At 39.0% G+C, this 18617-nt stretch overlaps 1 long non-coding RNA gene across 2 annotated transcripts; it reads right to left on the bottom strand.

The window, feature by feature from the left end:
• Positions 1 to 4204: 4204 nt before the first annotated feature.
• LOC117948139 lies at positions 4205 to 16238 on the bottom strand. Of its 2 annotated transcripts, XR_004657389.1 has the most exons (4): positions 15551 to 16238; positions 13904 to 13960; positions 13285 to 13372; positions 4205 to 5969 (listed from the first exon to the last, which is right to left on the bottom strand). It is a non-coding gene; the product is annotated as an uncharacterized LOC117948139 (long non-coding RNA). The 2 variants fall into 2 exon arrangements; XR_004657390.1 differs by lacking the exon at positions 13285 to 13372.
• Between the last annotated feature and the right edge of the window lie 2379 nt (positions 16239 to 18617).

Genomic DNA, 18617 nt, shown 5'->3' with positions numbered 1-18617 from the left:
CTTCAATTAAAAGTTGATCTAGAATAATACTTTATACTAATCTTTGTACTGTCCAAGTGTCTAAAGTTACAAAAACCCTTTTTTATCATCCTGTTGGAAGATGTTGGGGACATTTCTATTACATATAAATGAAATCAAAGCTATAAATTGAAATAATAAAAATGACCAGATATAACACACAAAAAATAACCTGCGGGGAAAAAAACAGCAGAGCTAACAACACAACCCAATGATGGCTTAAATGTGTGTGTTTAAGTCTGCCGGAAGGAGATAGACATATTAAGCAATGTTAAGAAGCTATACGACAATAATGTCCAACCAAAGCTACAGCTGGTTTCTAGTTGCTTAGTAAAGTTAACATGTTAATCGTGTCATAAATCTTGTTTACCAAGCCTACTTGGTTTGGTGTTGTTTCCTGGCTGAAAAGCATGATATTAACATCATATGCATGTGTATTGCCAGCTGGAATGAGATGCTAGGATCTTTTTTTATTAAAAGAAAATTTTGCCAAATTACAGGCTTCTACAGTCCATGAAGGCTCAATGCTACGCGGAGGTTGGCAAGTCCCTATTCTCTCAACTAGCTAACTAGATAATCCATAGTTCACACGCCATTAGCTACACGCAGCAAAGAGCAGTATTAAGTGTTTCATCCTCAACTAATTACTACAACTAGCCTACTCGGCGGAGAAACTTTTAACCAGGAAATAAAGTTGACTAAAAGTAAAGAAACAAGAGGGTAGCGCTCAACAGTTTCCCAATTTAGACTTTTATGTAGCCAAAATGGCTATTTTATTTCTCCGATTGACAGCTTAGGCGCACCTCCTACGCATTTTGGAGCAGCGCCTAAGCGTTTGAACGTAAAAACAAGAGATGAGAGCATCTGGACGAGCCGACACACGGGACGGGTGTCTGCTTGTTGTCTTCAGCGCACATGTACCACATGATGGTTCCCGTACACAGAGAGAGAGGGAGGTGTGTTTGTCGTGAGTATGAAGTTAGCAGTAACGCTATAGCTGTGGACGTTGCAGTGCAGTCTGTGTACAGTTTATCTGTGGGTGAATAAATGCTACAGCTCCTCAAGACCCAAGCCAAGTTTCTGTGTCTTGCTTGCTACCTGCTGGTTTAATGTGAAATAGATTAGGCGTGGAGCTACCTCAGCACATGCTCACTAACTTAAGGCAGGCTAACCTTTAAGGCAGGGCGGCAAGATTTGGAGAAAAAGTCAGATTGTGATTTACAAAGCTGCAATTACGATTGCGATATAATGATATCCGGGAAAATAGGCAATAGGTGATAAAGTTCTTTAATGTCGTGATAACAATATCATTTGGGGTAAATACACAAATATTAAAGTGTTCTCTGTTATGCATTTCTGCTGATTTCAGTATTGTGCTAAAATATAACAAATTGGTTGCTGAATTAAAAACAGATGAAAGAAAATAATGTCCAACTTTCTTGACCGAACATTGAATATAATGTAAAAGGCACCGTTAAAAAGAATGACAGCTACATTTTGAAGTGCAGTTTTCTACTGATATTTTCTTTCATCTAACACAAAAAAGGCAGGGCGAAGAGCAGAGAGTCAAAGAGAGGGGTCAGCAGCAAGGTCGAAGTTGAAATAGTTTTAACTTCGGAGAAAGAAAGTTAAGAAAACAATGGAACGGCCAGTGCAGAGCGGTTATAGCGTAGAACATGTGTAGGCGGCTTAAGAAAAAACGGCAGGCAAATAATTGATGTCAGTGTGTGAGTGGTGAAGCGAGGAGAGCGACCACGAGCGATGTTGGATTTAGTTTGGCAGCTGTGTGAAAAATGTGAGAGGAAAAGGAGATGATGTAAAGTGAGTTAGCAGAGAACACCTTGCTTCTTAAGACACGGCGATTTCTTCTGCTATTACTACTGTTGGTAAAGTGAAGGTTGTTACAACGTGGAGTGCACACAGAGTGTGCCACAGCACACCTTTTTTGTTTACTCAAATTCTTCCAGTTATGTAATCACAGAGTGACATCGCGATTGTGATTACATTAAGTCCTACTTTAAGGTGGACCAGCTATTCTCATTTTAGTGACAAGTAGGCCTTCACGATTAATAGTTATAAAATTGCAATCTCAATTTACCCTGTTCACGATTTAAGCTTTAAATAACTTTGATTAAAAAAATATATATATAATTTTTTTTAAATAAGATTCTCATTTAATTTTATAAGCCGACTGCATCACAAACGCTACTACTTTCTTCTGGGAGTTTTAAACAGACTGTATAAAAGGTCTTAAAGCACTCCCAAGAGCTGCAATACTCTCCCTTCTCTTCATTGAAACCTCTTTGTTTACAGGCTTGAGGTGATGTGCAATGTGCTGTAGGTGCCAAAACAAATCTGTTTGGTCCTGCCAATATGTTTTCTTTAATTGTGGTCAAAAAAAATCGTGGCAGAGATTTTTAATAGTAAAAATATTGTGATTCATATTTTTCCCCAAATTGTGCAGGCCTAGTGACAAGCCACTCCTTCAAGTCTTTATTAATGTGTCCCTCACTGCAACCTATTTTATACAGGCTAGGTCTGCAACCAACAACCACCAAGCTTTATGCAAATAATTGTATGATGATGTCACAAATGTGCAAATTAGAAGTGCTGTAAAAACCCTGGGCTGTAAACGGAAGGTGAGGAACGTTGGCAAAGCAGTCATACACAGTGTTGGGAGTAACGTGTTACAAAAGTAACGTATTCCACACATGCAATGACACATAACAATACACAGATATCAAATCGTGGTCCAGAAGTGGATCCCACATCAGCAACAGCATTGCTTGCTAACAGGGAAACTATCAAAATTGAAAAATAATATATTCTACACACTATGATTCACTCCACCAAATACAACTAATTTTATTTGTCTTATCTCAGACAATTAAGGTACAGAGTTACTTTGAAAAACAACCCACTGTGACTGCTTTCTCAATCGTGCACCTTAGAACAATAAAGCCTTCCTTCAAACTTTAATAATTGCAGGAAATAAATGAAAATACACAAGTCTCACTCTTGTGCCATTATTCTTTTTGCGAGAACTAATGACGTTTTTTGTCTCTTCAGCTTAACACACTAATTGACAGTTTTTTTGGAGGATAGCCCAGATGGAAAAATAAGTACCCCCTTAAAGACCAAACTCCCTTGCTCATTCCCCTAGCTTTAAGTCCCTTATTAATTAAACTTTCACCAAGTCAGGATTTTTTTATTAAAAAGATAAAGTCTGCTGTACCGTGAAACAGAACTAGCCTATTGTCTCTGAAGCTAAAATTTTATTTCTATAAATAAAAGGGACTTTTAATACCTTAATTTGCAGCAGGGGGACTGAGACCAAAGGATCCACACAGTACGGTAATTAGAGGGCAATTTTCATCCCAACTACACCAAAATTGGTAAGCTTTACCCAATACTGAGTAAATACACTAGAACTGTTTATTTTAGCGTCATGGGATATTATTTACTAATATGTGTTTTGCCATAGCTGTGTGTCTAGCCATACATCTCAGACCTCCTACCACACTGTTGTTCAGATGGGAAATAAGGCTACAGCCAAATATTGACTGCAGTTTTATGATCAGTCACCCACTTGATCAATCAAATCCCTCTTGTGTCATTAAATTTGCAACAATAATTGTCAATTGTCAATTGTCAATCAACATTAGACAGGGATTGTGTTGCTCCAATTAGGATGCCTTCTTCTTTCTGTTGCTTTTATCAAAATAATAAATCTACTTTGTGCTTATTATTGAAAGATCATACCCTTATACAAATGCTGACTTTGAGATTACCATTAGGATTTTTGGAAATGTTTACACAAATCGAATACAGCATAGGAGTATTAGTAATGGAAGTTAGAATACTACAATGCTCAGACAATAAAACTTCAGTGATTGTCTCTGTTTGTACAATTGCAATGGTTGTTCAATAGATTCATTCAATTAATAACTGAAACTATTCAACTTTAAAGGGCAGTTTGAAGGATTTAAAGATAGTTTTCCATCAAATAATGGTCAGTAAAACTTTCTTTAAGGTTAAGCTAATGAAATCAGAATAGAAAAATCTAAAAGAATACTTGACGTTTAATTTATAATCATCTAAATTGTAAGGCAGAGCTGCTGCAGTGCTTTATAGTGTATTCAGTTGCTTTTTAACCAGAAATCTAAATGTAGCTATCTGTAGAAAAGGTGGAGGAGGTCAAATGACATCTACTTAAGTGTAACCTGTAGTGTGCAGGTCCAAACTATTGTTATGTCTGTCTATGATGCTGGGATGATGGCCACACAGAGAACAGACACATGCAGAGTCAAGGTGCATTAAGTTGACAGAAAAGTAAGGTATCATCCGAGGAGGATCCTTATGCCACTTTCAGTCACTGCTGTACAGCCAGCAAATCCCAGCCAATTAAGAACCATTTAAATTTACAAGTCAAGCATCACTTGTTGTGCTGTCCATAATGGAGTTTTATGGATATGAAGCCGTTCTGATGGCTGTATTGTTCTTGTGATGAATGTTGAACTTCCCAGGAAATGTGGCCCGAATAAAAATGGTGTTGAAAACTAAACAGATCATTTAGTGCTTTCAGTTTTTCAGGGGCACAAAGAGAAAGCATAAAAGAGGCCTTGGGAGCTGCATCATGATCCAATTCTATCATTTCAAACTTTCTACTTATTCTTAGGAATAAACAATTCAGGCCTGTTTCCCAAAGTTATTGTGTCAGTTTTCTGTTTTTTGCTAACGAGATGTCACTAATATGTACTGGAATGCTGTGTGAATAAACAATTTGATGGGCCACGAAGAACTTAATGATGTATGCCAAATGTGGGGGGACAGCTTCTAAGCACAGAATTTTGTAGACAAACATAGCTGTTGACAACATTATCCCCACAGTTTGCCATTTCCGTCAGGCTGAAAATCTAAAATTAAGAACAAAACGGTTCCAAGGAACCACAACAGTTCATGTCTTATTAGCATTTTGCCTCAACTGGTCAAATTATAAAGACACATATTGAAAAAAATGCTTACTCATAATTAAAAGACTAGAAGTGCATACAGTTATGATGGGGTCCAAGCCTCCCCGGCACAAGTCGCCCCTGAAAACGCTTGAAGTATGTGACAATTGATCCCAAAGCGCGACAAGCGCAAGGCAAAAGTAAAGAAAATGTTGCTAGGCATAAGCGGCGAGGTCTGTAGTAATACGAAAAAATCAAAGCTTCCCTTTTACATTCATTTTATAGATCCATTCTAAAAGCTCCAAAGCATTTTTTGGGGCGTAATAGGCCACGCCCATTTCCACCAATCAGTACACCATTTTGGGCATGGCCTCGGAAGGGGATCTAGACCCTCCAATTTTTGTGAGAATGGCAAAGTTCTTCATGAAATATATAAGAATCTCAAGTTTTGCACTGATGACATTTACTTTGGATGAGAGTTTCTGTTTGGTCGCTAGCTACAATAATTTGTTAGTATGTAATATAAAAAAAACAGAATTCCTGCATGCATTCATTTCGAGAAAACAAATTTCACTGTGTATGTGTATAGCAAACATTGCATGTTGGCCATTTACATAAATGCATCTTCCTATTGTGATGTGAATTGTGTTGTATTGTTTCTCTATACACATAGCAGCTTATTCAAGCTTAATTTGTGCCACTGTGTCTTCCTGTGAGCAGACCCCAGTCATCTTTAAACAGCTCCATTTAAAATGCAATTTGATTATCTGCCAAATTGCTACCAAGTCTCTCCCTCTGCAGCTTGGGGATGGGGGTAAAAATTTTAATTAGCATTTGTGCATAAAAGAGATGTCTTTGTTGCATTTTGAACATGGCATCCCAGAATGACCACCACTTTCAAAGAGTCATCACCCAAATGATTTCAAACTAACAGATCCAAAGGGAGAGGAACAGTCCTGGCACGGACGTGTGGGGGAATCACAGAGGTCTTCAGTGGCACTGAAAAAAAACCCAAAGGACATGGCATGTTTAAATAATCCAAAACTTTTCTTTAATCATAGTTTAGAAAATTGGCTGGGACCCTCAGCAGGAGACAGCTGCTCTGCCCCATAGCCATTTAATGAGATTCACTGAGGGTTTCCCTTAAAATATTTACGCTGTCCCATGGCACAGCAATATTGTCCTACAACGAAGAGATAAGAGCCAAGGAGGTGTGTTGAAGTTTTCCTAATCAATTTGCTAATTACTGGAGCAGCTATAGGAGAGGAGTGAGGAGTCCCTTCTGGCAAGCTGTATTCTAATAAATGCTGAAAAGTTTATTTACTCTCATAGCCAAGAGGAATTCTGAAGTAGGATTACAGCAAAGAGCTGATTGAGACAGACTTGTGTTGTGGTTGAGGTCGCAGTCAAAGGAGGAAGGAGAGGTCTCAAAACATAAAAGAATCTCTCAGGACCTGCACCTTTGCATCTGCTCAGGGAACGGAGATGGCAGACACTTATATACTTGGCACGAAAAGACCTGACTGGTATAGCTACATATTAACAAATATTAATGAGACTTCTGGTTCTTGCATAATAAAACCAGTTTGTGTGGGAGTCAACACATATGTATGGAGTATAGACACTGTATAATTAACTGTGAAACCAACAAAAAAGGTATATGATTTATATTAAGAAAACTGAGATAAGACATCACTTTAATACTTAATATCCTAGGAGCTATGTGGTGATATTCTATAGAGAGCAGAGGTCAGGAGTCCCAGACATTATGCCAGACGTTAGGGTTGTGTGTTTAAAGCCACCCTTGTGCCCTCTGGCACAGGTTAACCCTCCCTCCCAACCTCTGGGACTGAGGGCAACGCTGGACCTGTCATATGACACAGCCCACATCTTCTTAAGGGTTAGGGGCAAAATCTGCTTCACCTCTTCAATGTCACATTATCTATAAGCCCTCTTCCCTCTCCAAGACCTGGAACCAATAGCACGTTGCCTGGATCAAGACAGGTCAAAGGTCATTATAAACTGAGAGTTCAAAGGGCATTACCATAAAATTACCGATCTCCATCCCTATTAACTGGCGATTTCTGACATTATAAAAGTGGCGCTATATTCCATTACAATCCCTTGCTAATACCAAGGTAGGCTGTAATCTTAGCGTCCAATGTTATTTCTTCCATTTTTTGGATTACAATCCTGCTGGAACATGTCCAATTGAGAAGTATTCTGTTTAAGGCCCTGAACACCCATTCAAGTGTTTTCAGTTAATGTGGCTGATTGGGCCTCTTCCCAGGACTGTGTGGGTGTGGTTAGACTGATTGAGTGGCATCTTCATGAGTCCCGTTAGTGCTTTTGCATGTGTTAGGGCAGGACAAATGACAGCTGTATAAGTCTTATTGGTAAAAAGAATTTCTCACCAAATAAGTTTCCATCATAGCTCTGGCCCACCTTCAACCTGAGCAGAGTCTAATCTGCCAGAATATCTGAAAACACATGTTTGGATGTTATTATTCTTATTATTATTATTATTGGTTATTTTTCACAGTATATAGTCTTGCCATATACTCCTTCAGTCAGTCTACACCTGCAACAGCAGAGCACTGATGGAGAGACTCCTGAGATACGGAAACGCTGACCAATCAGAGCAGACTGGGCTTTTTGGGAGGGGGCCTAAAGAGACAGGCGCTCCAACAGAGCGTCTCAGACAGAAGGTGAATACAGGTGCACCCATGGGCAGAATGTAAACATGTTCTAGTAGAAACACAAAATACAAGTATGAACCTATCCCTTAAATTAATACAATTGTTTGTTTAACTTTAAACTATGCCTATTTGGAGACTTTGCACACTTCCAATTAGATAATAACAATGACTCTCCCTCATGACACTTGTGTGTCTTTGCCATGATGTTAAACACCGACCACAGAAAAAAAGGAAAATACAATTAATAGTTAACAGTCCATTTCTTTGTCACTGTATTCATTTCTCTAATCAACTTGTTTCTCTAACTCCCACAGTCTCTCCAGCAGTCCCTCAAGTGTAACTGAGCGCATGGATCTGAGCACAATCCCACTGAGAATTAAGGCAAAAACAAAAACACAAAAAAACCTGTTGCTGTGACATTTTGTTCCCTCTCACCTCAACGCATGCCAGTCACAATGGACCGGTGTACGGGGGATCTGTGTTCAGATCACCATGGTGATGGCTCTCTGCTTCCCAAGGCTCCCTGGGGGAGGTTGGAGGGTTGGTAGTTGGGGGGGGGGAGCAGTAATGGAGCAGGTTGTCAGATAAGAAGAACGGTGAAGAAGAGATGTTCCTCAAAACATCCTCAATGTGTAAAATGGCAAAGTTTTTAGCACAACTGACACTACAGTAATCTAAAGAGGCTGACATGTTTCATTCCTTAAAAATAGACTGTGTAACGTTTGTAGTTGTTCATTATCAAAATCTGTATTGCCCTTCACAAACTTGTCCTTTTTTATGAGTATTTACCACCACCACCAACAATTCCAAGTATTACTATGTGCTTGAAATTTTACATTTGCGCTTGCGTGAACTGGGGTAGACTCTCCATAGTCATTTTGAAATATGTTAGCCAGTAAGGGACATAAAGGCTATACTGCTCTGCCTTTCGCGTTTGACTCACAGCTGCTGCTAATGGGTATCGTCGCTTCCTGGTCCCAACAGGTTTATAGAAGGAAACACGGAGGATTACACATATTCAAAATCCAAATTTCAAGAACAGTCTTCTTCTTCGCCCAGAATAAGAAAGCAGATATTGAAAAGAGCAAGAGACTGGCGTCATCAGCAAAAAGAGTGAACATAGGAGCTCCAAATCCCAACTAGTTATCTGTCCTCCAGACCGCTGCAGTCTTTTTTTCTTTCTCTCTCCTTTCCGTCAGACGGCGCGTGTGCCTGCTCGTGGTGTGAAGCTCACATTCGCGCCACTTTCCAACATGTCCTCCAACAACCACGGCTGATAGACGGCCTTTTGGACACTTTTGCAATTTTGAAGTGCAATACGTACTTTCAACTGCATGGCGAGAGAGTTAATTGCAATTTAACATCTCACACTAGATGGGAGAAATTCTTACACAATGTAGCTTTAACCTTTAAAAGGGCAAAAAAAAATAGAACAAAATAGTGCAGGTTCATGAGCAAAGGTCTGACAACATCTGTCTCTGGGTAAATCATGACTGAAAGTAACAGAGATGGCATTACACTGAGCAAGACCACCACCCCACACCATCAGCTCCAATTGGATTTGCTTATTTGATGTCCCCTTCTTAGACAATAAAGTCATCCTATTCCTAAGAGGATCCACAAAGTCATTACAAAAATTCATATACACTGGCAGTATAAAGTTGGAGACTAGGCCAGGGCAAATTTCCTTTCCAACTTTTATGGTCGATTGATGCTCTTATCAACATGATACGATACTTTTAAAACAGTGCCTGAACCGAAGGATTTATTGTAATATTTTATATATATTTAAAAAAGGAACCCCTTGTTCAATTGTATTTATCTCTTCTGTATGTTAAAAAATATAAAACAATAAAAAGTTGATCTACAAAAAAAATAAGGAGCACACAATGGCGAAAACAACCATTGGATGGGAAAAGGGTATTTTACAATAACTTTGAATGCCTCAGGAGGCTGGCGAGGCGAGGCTGAGTTTTCAGACAACGGCAGCTACAGACTGTTGTTGGAATCCTCTCCAGTGAACTACAGTCTCACTTTCCACTGTTCAGCTGTCAGTAGTATTTTAACCGTGTTTACTCCAGCTTCTAGAAAAAGGTAGTCTAACATTACCAGCTGCTAAGTGTAGTATTGACGGTTCCGTTTTAGCACCCCCCAAATGAAAACTCTTTGGCGCTACATGACATGTGGATGACATGACAAAGCAACAAGTTTGTGTGTGTGTGCAGCGTGCTTGTTGTTTTGCTTCCTGTCTAGCTAGATCCGGTGTGGTGTTGTAGTTTTTCCAACGTTACTAGATGTTAAACGTTTTGCAGTTGGCGTTAATGCCGTTAATAATGCGTTTAATTGACAGCACTAGTCATAATTAATATGAGCAGGACTTGGGTAACTTTTTCACCGAAGGAGCACTTTCTTATTTTTGCTCCTAAGTTGAAAAATGCAGGAGTGGTTTACATGCTATTACTATTACTGTTGTAGCTCATTTGTACAATAATACAATTGTGTTATGAATACAAAACTTTGTGAAGTGTAATGTTTTTTATTTTAAAAACAGATTTTTTTGATTATTAAATTATTAGTGATGTTGAACATACATTAGTGGTTCAGCATGCATGGGAACTGAGGATGTATTGTATTATAACTGCCGGGACGAAGCCGCCTCTGTAGCTTTTCAGGGAGTCAGGTCAGTGTCTATAAAAGCGATCACAACTGGTTTTCATGCTTACTCCCGTACGGTTCGCATCAGGTGTTAAAGCCAACTGTACGAAAACACGGAACTGGAATACTATTTAACGCGACTACAACATGTTTTCAATCGGTTGTGAAACTTTGTCAATTTAATACTGATGCCATGAGATGGCAGCGGACCCCGCGGCGCAGACGGACAGCAGTCGGAGCACCAGTGGAAGGCTGAGAGCTCCGTGCCCGTTGGCTCCCCCAGAGCAGCATGGTCACAGGGAGAGTCCGGTACAGCCTGACTCTGCAAACAGAGATCCCGTTAGCGCTAGCTTCACAGCGAAGCGTTCAGATCCAGTCAAAACAATGCAGCTTAGCTGGCTTATCATTGCCAGCCACATTTGTAAAATATCATCTGTGGATGAGAGGGAGGCTGGCTGCTGAAAATCTCGTCATTTTCCTTAGGCGCCGGCTATAAACCTCTTTGGGGGACGCCAAAACTTTCTCTATGCAGGAAAAACCCTGACAGTGTAATAGAGTAAAAGCCACAAAAAAATGACTTTTTTACATTTATTGAATTGATTTTGAATCAAATTGTTACACCAAGAATCAGAATATTAACTAAATCATGGGATTCCAAACCTAAAAGAGCAAAACATTCTTGAAGAGTTATATTGTGGATCTTAATAGTACTGAGAAAATTGAATTATTTGTTTCTGTATACTTGTGAACATGGCAGAACTTTTATCACAGTGGTGGTAGTAGACAGTACTCTGCTACAGTATATCCAAGAAAAATACAAAAATCTGACTTATAAATTAATTCCATATCCAACAGAGATTGTGTCTTTACTATGAGACACATCCTTATATAATTTCAAAAACAGTTTTACACTCAAGTATCATAAGTGCTTGGACTACTATGTGTACATTATAAAACATGGCTTAAAATTGACCCCTGATAAGACAATGTGACAGCAAAACTCCTCACTGTACCAATTACTTGAAGAATAAAAATCCCGTTCTGCTGGGGTTTTACTGGGGACTAGACTGTGGACTAAGATTAATGTGCCAGACATGTCTCACATCTGATTTGATTAATGAACAGGAATACATAATATTACTAACGCTGTAGAACGTATAGGGTGACACAACACTGGACTGTGAGCTCAGTTTAGTATATAAATACACACTGCATTGGATTTCCATTTAAGCAACATGGTTGAACAACCACTACAAGTGGCTGGCAATTTGTCAAATGAGTTAATTGGTCACCAGTTCATCCAATTCATCTTAATGCTTGTTTTTGGACCACACCCAAAGAACAGTGAATTAGGCATGCACTGCAGCCAACAGTTACTTTGACTACAAGACTGAATCCTTTGTGGTGAATGATGCCAAAGTGAAAGTTCTGCTTCTAAATTATTAGAGCCTTCACTGTTTCTCACGGTAAATGCGTCTGCTTTAAGTTTGCAGAACTGTTTACTCATTAAATGCCAGGTGGTGTAGGTATGAAAAGCTACAGGCTGGGGGGAAAGGGCCTAACCTTTACACAGTGTCTAAATGTCCTCACTTTCTCCTTGAACATCTATCCTAACTGTGCTCCTCTGGTCCCCTCCCTGTCCCAAAGTGGCCAGCTGGGAACGGTGTGCATGTGCTGACGTCCCTACTAACCTTGGCCAGTATAAGGATTACCTTGCATTTACACTCAATGCTCCTTCTTTCCTTAAGACTTATTAAGAATGATAATAAGCTCGGAAAGGGGCGGCATGTCCCTTTCTCAACTCTATAAAAGCCCTCTTCTCGGTCTTTCTCGTTGTTCACTCGTCTTACTCCTCTCTCAATTCCTCCTCTCCACCTTCTCTGCAGTCTTTCTCTCTTCCCCAGCCCATGCCTCTCTTTCTTTCTCCAATCGTATTGAAAGGACCCAGGACAAATTACCAAAAAGGCCATTTTCATCTATGAACTGCAGGATTTAATCGATACTTATTTCATGCCTTCAAAATCAACCCTATATTACTGTTGTCTGTGTGATTTGTTTATTTTGCTCTGGAATATTCCTTCAGTCGAAGGGGGAAAATGCACGGGATGCAATTCACCTTGAACCTCCATTATATTGGATTTCTCTACTGGCTGATCAAGCATGCAAAAGGGACATTTCCTTAGCACTAAAATAAAAACAATAATGATGATTAAAAAAACGTGTGCTATTTGTGCTGGTGTAACAGTACGTGTTGAAGGCAGTATATTTTTACAAGGCAAACACTATGGTTGTGCTAGTGTGAATTTGTATACATAATCATTACACTGAGGGCAATTGATAAAGCTTATTTACTGGGAAACAAAAGTAATGGCTCCTGAAGCCGGTCAAATGCCGCCTGGGATTACCGATTCTTATTTGACATCAAAGACCTGAGGTCCACGTCCAAGGTCGAATAGAAAAGGAACACACATGGGTTTAATTCTACACACCCCTTGACAAATGCAGATGGGTACTTATGAGACATGAGGCATTTCACTGACTGATAGGGCTGCAGGAAATAAGAATGTTGGAGACATCGCACACTGATTAACCAATGACATTCTCAAATTGTAGAAGGAACCAGGAGCAAAGCACTACAGGCAACAATTCAAGTGCCATTTTAGAAAAAGAGTGAGAGAAAGAGACCCAATCAAAAGGCCTAGAGGACCACATCCATAAATAGGGAACTACACAAACAAACCAAATCCCAATTAAAACAGCACAAATGGACAATAAGCATCTCTGCTTTGCCATCTAAGGAGATTTACCAGGCACTACTTTCACCTATAGTGACAATGAAAAATTATGGAAGAAGGAAAGCAGAGAGCGAGCGAAACAGAGGTAGAGATAGAAGGGCAGTATGTTTGACAGATGGATATTGCACTGTCTCATCAATGCCGAAGAGAGATGAGAACCTGTACCTCCAGTCTGACAGTGAAGGCTGGCCGGTGTCCACCTAGAGATGGACCTTTGGACAGCAGACACATGGCGTCACATTCCAGAGTTGCACTGAGGGAGCACACAGGATGAAGAGCTGGAAACTGCTTCAACTGATCACATTACAGCTCTCTTTATACAAACTGTATGAAAGTGCATGTACAATACCCCTGCTATGCACTGTGGTGAACTATTGTACCCTGTAGTGTCACCTGCTGTTGGTCATTATTTTTTGGTGACCTCATAAAATAAGAGCCACCACTTTAGAAAATGTATCTTTAGTCTGGCTAATGCTTGCTATTCAAATCACAAAAAAAATGCAAGCCGATTTCATGTCTAAACATGTGTTTTTATGCTTGCTTGTTTAAGTGTCAAGTGTGTGCTTGCTTTGCATTCATGAATACATCTGAAACAGTTAGGCTGCACAGCTGCTACATTATAAGGGTATTACTGGAAATACCTCAAAAGAACACACTATAGTGAGCGCATAATGCATCTTTTTAAATTTTATATTTATTTAATCTACAACTGATTTGTGACACAAAGAAAAGCACTAATAGGGACATCCGAACTGTAAACGGAAGAAAAAAACTTAATGTTTACCTTGTGTTGTACTAGCAGTGGCATTTTTAATATAGAAGATGGCTTTCCATGAATGATCTGTTTAACCAAAGACATGAGAGGGGGAAAAAAGGATAATTAATTACTTTTGTGAGCTATTGCACGGGAGAGACAATAAACCTGCGTGGTCGCCATGGATATGACATATTTGCTCTGAAAACAACACAATAATTAGCAAAGGAGAAAGATTCGGCGAGAATATGAGAACTTTGGGTTTAAAGTACCAGTGATCTATTCCTGTCCCCATTTTCATCCCTGAGAATAATAACAAAAACAGAGGCAAACACATAATACACACATCTATTAATTTACAAGAGAACTAACCGTGACCCTTTACAAAAGCTTCCTAAATTAAATCTCACATCAAAGTAGTGTTTTGTTGAGATCACAACTAACCAAAGATACAGCATACATAGTGTTTTCAAACTGATTGTTTGTTCTCCTGTAGGTGGAAGTCAGAAACCCTGCCTTAAAGTCACTGAGTGCATTACCTGCCGAAGAATCTTATTTACCATATCAAATACAGTTTTGGTGTGTGAGTCGGTTTGGTGTCAGAGAGGGGTATAACCTGCCAATATTTAACACATTTTACAACAAGACAATAATGATGTGATATGTATGTTAGTGTTTGTTTATGGTATTTATGTACAATAGCCTGTTGAAATTCCAAATAATTAGTAACGAAATGTTGATGAAGTCATGCATTTAGCAGGTTACACTTTTGGATACAATCTGACATCCCCGTTCAACCTAGTAGCCTACACATGCAAGCTAAATATGTATTTTTAAAAGTAGTCTAATTTACAGACAATCTTGAACAGCACAACTTCCGCATTTCAGGCTTTGAATATTGATTACATTTATAGTAGTTCCTCTATTTACGGTAAATGATACTGTATGAAGGCTACTACCTGTTTAGGGGCAACCAAATGAGTTTCAGTAAGTTTTTACAATAACCGGCACTTTCGGCGCTGATGTCGCAACCAAATGTCGTTCATTTGTGTCGCTTTTGGAGAAGTGTCAGCGGACAGTATAACCTGTATGTCTCCGCTGCTGAATAAATAATACAATATGCTACTTCATATCAGTCCGGTTTTCAAGTCTCTTTTATGCTTTATATTATGCTTTGTATTTGGGAAATAGGCTATATTTTGAGCTCGACTTAACTGAAAGTACGAAGGAACTGAGGGGAAAAGTTGCACCTATCCGTCTTAACTTTGCAACATGACTGGCGCTCGCCTGCCGTTTTCATCCGGTCTTTGACGGCTTTTAATTTGACTGTTATGTGGATAAACAAAGTTTTAGGAAATGCTGGTCCTCTCGCCGACATTTTCAAAGGCACCGCAGGCTCAGTGACTGACTGTATGAGTCGCTCCAGACCTGCTAACGCTGTCGGCGCTTCTGCTGCCGCTGCATCGAGGCTGGAGTCACACCGTGTTTACCGACAAGTCCTCACGTCAAGTCTATAAGCCTTTAGTTTCGTTTCTTAAATGTTTGTAACTGCTTAATAATGCTCGTTTTCACTGTCACTGCTGCAGCGAGGAACACTTTTGATGTCGCTTTCTGCGGAGAACATGTTTGGAAATTAAATGAGCGTACAGTAGTTGAGAGGAAAATGAAAACTCTTACCTGAAGTACTTCGCTGTCTATCGGTGACTTCCAACTAAAGGGACGTGTGTGTTTACGGTGGATAGCGTAAGAGCTTTCATTAATAAAGTTACCACATTTTTCAGATTTTCGGTTTTTATTGTAGCCTTTTTTAATTTCTTATACAGCGAGTCGCCCGGAAGATCTGCCCTGGAGACCGGCTCCAAGTGGGAAGAGGAGTCCTTAATTGAATTTCTCGGTTAGCAGGTGTTGCTCGAAAAACATGGACTGGAGTTTAGTGGTGGTCTCCGTCTCAGCTGACAGCTTGTCAAAAAATGTAACTCCTTTACCTTTTTTAATTTAAGAGGTGTTTTTAAAAAAGTAAAGCAAACCCATATGTTTCAATATATCACCAATGACAGCATTTAACGTTACTTATTTGTCAGCACTAGCTAGCTATATAGGACAAAAAACACACATGCCTTTCCCCATTCAAGTTGTAGCTAGCTAACGTTAACATATTAACGCTAGCTTAGGCTACAAACTGCCTCAGCTAGTTTACAGTCATTACATTTAGTTATTATTGGACATCAAAATTGACTCGTCTTTGATATCACGTACTGTCTGTAACTAAAGCTCGTTATTTCCCAACGACTTTGGTCTGTTTTGAGAGAATTGATCTGCATATTTGATCTGCTTCGCTTTCTCCACCAGTCAATCCGTTAGCTAACGTTACTCCGCCGCGAATTGCAGGTAATGGCTGCCCACAAGTGAAGCCCCGCCCCTTCCCGAGCAGCCTCTGCTCCACGAGCACCTGGATTTTATCATCATCATCTTATGATTCATCATCAGTCTTTCTCAAAAGCTGAAACATTAATAATGGGTTTCTGTTGGGTACTATGTGAAATATGAACATTATGTAATTTTAATAGAGTAAAACTGTCATGGGAGTTGTAGCCTAGTGGTTGATTTAGGAACTAGTTATATTTGTTTAAATGATGTGTTAGGCTACACATATTTTGGCCACAAAATGGTGCACAACTTGTTTTTACTTTGTTGGTCTGGATAACCAAAGACTAAGACAAAAGCAGAGACACAACATACCCTACTGGGTTTGGTTTCATTCCCTCATAACAAAATACATATGCTACATAACACAGTCTATGATACTTTATATGTAAAGTTAAAAAATGTTGACACAAAGAAAATGCACAAAGACATTTGTGCATTGTTACACACTTTAAATTACAACCTAAAACTTGTCTATAATTGTCACAATTAATCAACCAGTATGTACTGTTTTTCAGAGTCCATTTAAAGTTTACCTTCCTATTGGCAGAACACTAATTTCACCTCCTCTCTGTTTTCCTTCTCTCTCACCTTTCCTACCACCTGCCATACATCAATAATTTACTGAAAAATATTCTGAGCATGAGACTCCTTTAAGGTATTCCAGGAGCAAAGCCCATAGGAATAGTGGGGCTGTGATAATGTATTTTAAACTTGAACTTTCCTGATCTAAATTCTGCAGTCTTGTGAACTATTGACAAACAGATTATTGCCAATTAGCAGTTTTGTGATGTGTCCTGTTGTACATAATAAAGAATCGAGAGGATCGATAACAAAGTCAACTAACAAGGTAGATAGTGCTTTAATCTCTACCTTCCTTTTACGGTTTAGGATTCAAGGATTGTGACCTACTGCTTGGTCTCACTCCAATACATTTAAGATGCTTGTCAATTGATTTGTCATATTATAATCACATTACCATGTTTATCCTCATTTCAGAAACACGTCCTATTTAAACTTTTGTGCAGCATTTGAACCCAAAAAAATGGCCCATTCACACATATTCAAAGTTAGGCTGGCTAATTACGCACAGGAATTTAACCTTGTGGTTTTTAAGGACATTTATCATTTGCAATGGCTTTTTGACTTTTCTCCATGACTGGATAGCCTTTAACACCTGCCAAATATAAAATTTGAATAAATTCCGCTTAAAAAAATCTGTTCAGAAATATTGTCAGACTTGTTCAAAGCTCAGCCCCATCTCTTATTTTATATCTGGGACTGTATGTTGTTATAAAGTGTACATATTTAATGCCTTTCAGCAAATGTCTTCCTCCAACTCTTTACCACTTCAAACATGGACATGATGACACCCCAAATGTTAATGCTCTGCTTATAGTTTGGAAAGTTATTGTTAAATTAAAAAGAAGCACACCTTATGATGCATAAATCTATGTGTCGTTGTATATGTTTTATGCCCAGTTCACTGGAATGTGTTATTTATACTACATTCTTAAGCAAACCCCCCACGGTCACTGCAGAGGTCCAAGCATCCCATCCATCAGTGGGTTCCTCCTGATGTTGCAATACTGTGATACAGAATAATAAAGAAGTAAGAAAGACCAGAAAATCAATAGATTATTCTGCAGATCACTTGATTCAGTAATGATCCAGTCCATTTATCGCCAGCCGTTGATTCATAAGGCCTGCTCTCAAGGGCGTACCCACCCCACCTCTGCCCTGCTGACTCCTTTGCCATTGGTACTACTAATTATAAAACATTAAAAGCTAATCACATGACAGCCCAAGGTTAGAAAAGACATGCAGTTTGGTTAAACTAAAGGGTTCATTTCATCCTGAAGGAATATACTGTACATAGCTTTGAATCACTGGTAAAGTCAAATGTATCACAACATGAGGTACATTTATGTCAAAAGTATATCACGGAAATAATCTTGATAAACACGTAAAGTTGTTTTGAATAGCAACACATGATGCTGTTAAATAGCCCTGATGCTTAAAGAAACACTCCTCTTTAGAAATACCTCTAGTCAAATTATATTGATATCATTTTCAGCATAGACACAACTGACAGAAACTATCAAAGCAGTGTTATTTACTGTATATGATTCATCTTGTTTCCAAGCTGGTCACCAATACAGTAGAGTCAACCAAACTATGAGGAAAAGACTTTTCAGATGATGTATTCTGTCATAGCTTTCAGCAGCTGTTGTTCAAGAAATAGCTCAGACAAACAACTGCTCCTAAAGCCACAATATCTCAATTGTCTCTTTTTACATTTTTTTAAGAGGCATTCAAC

The sequence above is a fragment of the Etheostoma cragini genome, chromosome 7 (genome assembly GCF_013103735.1).
Source record: "Etheostoma cragini isolate CJK2018 chromosome 7, CSU_Ecrag_1.0, whole genome shotgun sequence".
Classification (NCBI taxonomy): Eukaryota; Metazoa; Chordata; class Actinopteri; order Perciformes; family Percidae; genus Etheostoma; species Etheostoma cragini.
The sequence above is the reverse complement of the archived record's forward strand: the minus strand, read 5'-3'. Positions and strand labels throughout refer to the sequence as shown.